A 6547-nucleotide genomic window follows, 5' to 3' on the forward strand; every position below is an offset into this window, starting at 1 on the left:
GACATTAAGGCACATACATGTATTTGTTGTGTGTTGACACATTGAAGGTTAGAGATATTGGATACGGCATTGCAACTCTCACAGCTAGTGAGTTTCAGGTCGACTCAAATTTGTTTGGATTCATTAATGCCTTTCTACTCACTGGGTAATGATCATTGCAACTGGCAAAGGGTTACTTTTACTGATTGGCACCAAATGTCTAAAAAATTGCGCCTACTTGCTAGAAGTATTAAACACTGGATAAATGGGGTCTGACCTCAGTATTGATCAGAGATGACGTGGGTTGCTTGTTTGCTAGCTAAAAATTTCTAGCTCTCACAATAGGTAGAACATCCGTTTTATGAGATTAGCAAGCAGTTACTATAATAGATATCCTACAACTAAGATTGAAAGTTTTTCTGCTACTTTTGCTATATCTAAATTAGAAAAATTTGTGCCCATTTTTAAATACTGAAATAGGAATTATCTTCCCTGGTTTAGTCTGGAGACTCGGCATATTTTTAGCAAAACACTGAAATATGAGGTGAAAACACCTGGTTAGATGCTAAAAGCGAAGTTACCAACTTGGCGTATGTTAATTACGCTAATATGTTGGAAAATTTATCTTTGCAAATATATATATATAATATAACCGTTATAGCTGATCACGAAACCTCATGGAATTACTTGGAACTTATCGAACTTGCTTAACACAGACGCATGAAGTACAATAGATTGACTCAACTGTGTTGTTGTAGGATGGTTGAGTGACGTCTGCTAAGACGTTGCTTGCTATTGGAAGCAAATTCTTGTAAGAAGGTCCAAGTAGAATTGTAGAGAGATAGACATTTCCAAGTTATCTCATTCCACATTTTCATTAGCTTGTGTGTTTACAAACCTTTGATCACACCAAAGGCAAAGCTGACTTTATTGAAACATTGTGTCGCATGTTCAATGTGCATTCAACTTGAATTGTCTGCATCGCGACATATTTGGTTTGTATGCTTGCTATTAAAAATTCTATATTTCTGAATATTGTTAAGAGGCTGTTGGTATGGTGATTATTCTTGTCGCGTTTGTGTTAACATCAGATGTACTAGTCAGTGCGTTTCATTATATTTTTTTTCAACACTGACGGTTCATGGTATATTTGCAGTGGTTAGAGCCGACCCTCAACTCAGTAAACGGGGTAATACACAACAACAGCAACTTTTCCAATCATCTACTTGACAGACAACAATTGGCTTCAGCGAGAATGGCAAAACAGGATATCATAAGGATACGTGTAGTGTTCAATTTTACGATGTTCGATTACATGTGAGTATAATGACTTACTTTCGTTTACTTGCATGAAGTCAGGTGGTCGTAACTACTAGAGTCCATTAAATTTAAAAAAATGCAGTTTAATTTTCAAATTTTATTGCATTGGTTCCGCCAAGTCTTTAATTTAAATAAAATATTTTACTTTGATTGTTCAGTTATACTCCTTTTATCATTTTGATCAAGCAGCTACCATATCTTTAACTAAATGCGATGTTTTATTGGCCATGTTATTGAAGTATGACTGCAACCAAAGAAATGTCATGAAATTTATTATGAAGTTTTTCTGTTGTTGTAAGAGTTAGGCTTTCACTACTGTTACTATAAACATGATAGTTAATGTATGTATTGATTTAGAATAGCTTTTGGCATATTACAGAAATAAAAACTACAGTAGATGTTCCTACAACGTAACTAATCCGTTTGCAAAAAGTTTACGTTATAGGGAGTTTATGTCAGGTCATACGCACAGTAAAATACATTCAAATTGCTTAATTCATTCTAAGATTATCCAAAACTCAGCTCTTTGGCACTTCAAATACGAAAAAAGCAAATCTAACTTTTTAATTTTTTTGTTTTAACAACTTTTCTCTTTTTTCCTATCACTTTCATTTGGTTCAGTGTTCCTGATTGCTGTAATTTTTTATTATGTTAAGGAGAGCACACACCTTCAATGTCCGCAGGGGTTTCAGGGGCCTGCAGCTCCGAAGCTCTTTCATCCCTTTGCTGCGGCTTCCTCTGACTTTGGATTATTTTTATTTTTTTTACTGTATGCCAAGTAATTCATAGAAATTTAGAAGTTTTATCACTAAATTTTGTAATATAATTTAAAAAATTGGAATTATGGTGATAAATCAAACATTGTCGCTTGTTATGGGTCATTATTTAAGTTATACTATTATTAGTACCTTATCACATGATCGTCACGTGGCTTTAACTTTAATATAAAAGTGCAGAAAAACGTACTACCGAATTTGCCTGAAAGACCAGATCACTATGAGATGCCTTATGACAGTACGTCAACGAACTGGGTTAAACAATCAAAAATCTAGTAAGGCTTGACAGCCAATTAGATTTGCAATATCGTCAACAACACTGCTGACAAACAACAACACTAATACAGGTAGTACACCTTATAACAATTGATGTGCCAATTAAACTGCCAAAATTATTTCATTGTTCTTTGCGAAAGTGTAATTTCGTTTTCTCTGCAGTTAAATCATTATACATGTCCCACCTATTTGTTTTATGGTATAAACATACTATAAAAGCATTAAAAGCTAAACAAAAACGTTACATGTAGTAGTTTTTTTTTAACTTGAAATATTAAAGGGGTTTGTGGCTTTCACTGTGTTCTTTCCTGCGGAAAAAGGGTCCATATGGCTCTGAGGGAAAAAGATTGCCGGCCCCTGGCCTAGTAGGCACAGGAGGTTTGATTTGAGGACAGTCAGCACTGGTGATTGCAGATTGGATCCTGCCACTTACTTCAAATATCCCGAGAAAGCTTGTTCAGTCTTGCTGAGTTATATGTGTATTGTGGAGCATGATTTACTAGAATCGACTGTAGACAACATCACTGTGCAATATCGCGTTCTACTATATCATGATACCAGTAAATATGTTCTTAACAAGCTGAGTAGAATGTTTTAGCCTATGAACCATTAATATAGGTAGAGAGAATCATTTTATACCTTAGATGCCAGACTGTACATACCAGTACTCATATGTAGAGTTTTATGTTACCCTCCAACATATTGTTATGTTGATTTTGTTAAAACGATATGATATAATCTGCACACACTCTGATAGATGACCTCACCGCTTTTGGTGCTGCACACCCTTAAAGCTATGGTATGATATACCTCATCAAAGGAGATTACCTTTTAAAACGCAATTTCTTTTTCTCCTTCTTTCAGTACAGTTTCCCTGATTTAAATCGGAGGTTTAAGCAAGCATTGTTTACATACAAAGTTTAATTGATCAAAAATAACTTTTACGATTAGTTCATGCTTAGAGTAGAGTCACCTACAATTTTTGCTCATTGTATTAAAATTATGTATTTATTATAGTCGTGTGTCCATGAGCAGCAAATAAATCTTTCCATTTCTTTTAGTTAAACTGCTTGGAATCTGCAGAATTGGATCAGCAGTATTACTTATTATTCAATGAAGTGAAGCGTTTTGCCATCAATTATTTCAATTATTTGTTTTTTCTGTACATTAATAAAAAGTTTTTCCTTTTGTTTGTTTAATTCTGAGAGCTTGACAGTGGAACTCTTTCAAGTGTTTCCTACTCATTATGCACTCATTGCGTTTAACATCTTGCCTTGCTATTTCTGGTAATATGTCCTTATTTGGACATTGTCACGAGTTACTGGGTTTATTTCTGCCAAACTGGTTTGCTATATACACAGCTAGTAGAGCAAATCACTCAAAGCTATTAGTTCTCTAGTTATCAACAAGTTTATGTTCTACTGGTCAGTTATGTATCCACTTAAGCGTTACCGGTTTCTCGCGTTTTTTGGTTTTGAAGCACAAAAATGTTGGCCTTGTTTGGTGATCTTTGGTGTTCTTGTTTGGTGATCTTTAGTCGATCTGTTTGGTGATCTTTGGTGTTCTCATTTGGTGATCTTTGGTGGTCGTGTTTCCTAGAGAGCAGTAGTTTTCCTTATTCTCAACCTGAAATAGAAATTCCGAACCTTTTATGGCTATTCTGATAATTACCTTCGTATAAAAAGAACTCTGGCACATTAGACATTGCTTCTGCTTCAGAACACCTATTTATGTAAGGAATTTTTAAAAACTTGAGCATTATATAAAAATTACATGCTGTTATTGAGTATGTTTAGTCGCAATGCCCTTACAGTTTTAATAGCATTATTAACATTTTGATGAATTCCTTTAGATGGTTTGATAGGCTGCCCTGATAAGTCGATTTGTATAAACAAAGTAAGTTCACCCACGTCGCATGCCTCATAGCTGAAAATTAAGTTAGCTTGACAAGCCAGGATACGTCCAGGTTAGCTTGGGTGAGCCAAAGAAGGTCTTCAACCAGAAGAACTTTTACAGTAAGCATTATGGATAACATTTTATTTGCGGTTTAGTACTTTTTGATTTGATTACTGACATTAGTTGCTCAAAAAAACTGAATGTACTCTAGACACTATGTTACAGATGCTAAAGCATTTATTGAAAATCGGGCATTAATAAGGAAAAGTATAAAAGCTATTTTTTGTTTATCCTGATGTGTTCCTAGCTTTATGGTGTTCAAACAAAAGTTATTAGTTTATGAAGCTAGCATGATATAACATGGGTTTAGGTATTTCTTGTTTCACTCGCAGCACTTGACAGTAAACTTTTAAAATCAACTTTGTGATTACCTACCAGCACTCATTTTGTTTAACATCTTCTGTTGCTATTTCTGGCTATATTTCCTTATTTGGACATTGCTGCAAGTTTTTTCATTGAATAATAGAAATATTGCTCAATAAAAAATTGCATTTGTACAACATATAAAAGCAATCATTTATCTCTAGAGAATGAAGGGAGACTGCAAGCACACATAATGCTATCACTTGGCATGTTTTGATTTACTTGCTACAGTCATAGATACACAGAGTAACGTTATTTGCATGGTAGTTGAAGTTAATATATTGCATGATTTGTGTAATCAGAAATGAGAAAGTGGGACTAGCTAATAATTCCCTACTCTTTAGGAATGTTAACACTAAAACTACTTTTAGCACCTTTTAAACTAAATATAACCTTTAATACATAAGAAATATCAGTTACTGTAAATGACCACGATTATAGCACTGACCAGTCAGATCAACATAATCACCCATGATTGCCAATTGCTGTCCAGGTTTGGTTGTACATGTACTTTAATTTATTAGAAACAAGCGAATTCATAAACCTGTTATTTTAAAGTAAAGTGCAAAGATGATAAAATAAAGTGGTCTTGTTTTTTTACTTTTTGTTAAACAGCTGAATGCCCGGCATTGCATGGGTAATAAAAAGATTTGTACAGAAATAGATTTTTAATCAACATATACAACATTTATTATATTAACATTCAAATGAAGGCGTTTGTTTATTTTGTGTGTGTCCAGTCAATGCAAAATTTTTGAAAGTTAACGCATGAATATTTGAAAGCTCAAGGGATAATTAAAACAGATTGTTGAAAAACATTTCTTACTTCTTATGCTACCCACTCGCTCAAGATTTAGGACAGCTTATAAACAGTAGCATGTAATGTAGTTGCCTTTGGCAGAGTTTCTTTACCCAGTGAATTTGAGTAACTTGAGCTAGTATAAATCGTTGCTATAACAAAAGCAGTTATTATAACTGAAGAAAAAAAGATTGTGTCTCTGGTCTCTCACACAATCATGATCTTCATGAGTGCAAATGGAAGGGTGCTATTTCAATCAATCGGCATTGAAGATTGGCAGCTGTAATAAGTATGTGAACAATTACACAATAGTACGGCAAGGACAGCAGAGCGTATTGAATAGCATGTCTGTTTGCAGAACGGGTGCTTCCTAATTTAATTTCAGGGCGAAGCAGGTTCTTCGTTGCAAGATTTTAATTGCTATAACAGGACACACTAACGACAGACAGAAAAAACCAACACTGAGATTTATATAGATAGATGTTTAAAATTATTTGTTGCTTATGCAAGATGTGCATGTTTACCAAAAAATGGAATTACACTTTAGATGAAGATAGAAGTATTCAAGTAACTAAAAGTGAGCAAACCCAAAGCTAGTTGACTGCACAGAAAGCAGCTTAGTAGCTTTATCTCAACCCATCTGTATGTCAACTATATGTCAACCCATCTGTATGTCAACCCATCTGTATGTCAACCCATCTGTATGTTAACCCATTTGTATGTCAACCCATCTGTATGTCAACCCATCTGTATGTCAACCCATCTGTATGCCAACTATATGTCAACCCATCTCTATGCCAACTATATGTCAACCCATCTCTATGTCAACCCATCTCTATGTCAACCCATCTCTATGCCAACTATATGTCAACCCATGATTCGGTCATTTAAAGCATCACTAAGAATTATAGAATAACCAAAATGCTATCTCTAGTTCTCCAAACCATCAGATTTCGCTTTTTCAACAAATGGAGTAGGCATCAAAGAGTCAGCTTTTTCAGCACCATTACAGTGATAGGGAGGAAACTTACCTGACATCTAGTTATGTTGATTTGAATGCTACGAATGAGTCAAAAAA

The sequence above is a fragment of the Watersipora subatra genome, chromosome 2, assembly GCF_963576615.1.
Source record: "Watersipora subatra chromosome 2, tzWatSuba1.1, whole genome shotgun sequence".
Classification (NCBI taxonomy): Eukaryota; Metazoa; Bryozoa; class Gymnolaemata; order Cheilostomatida; family Watersiporidae; genus Watersipora; species Watersipora subatra.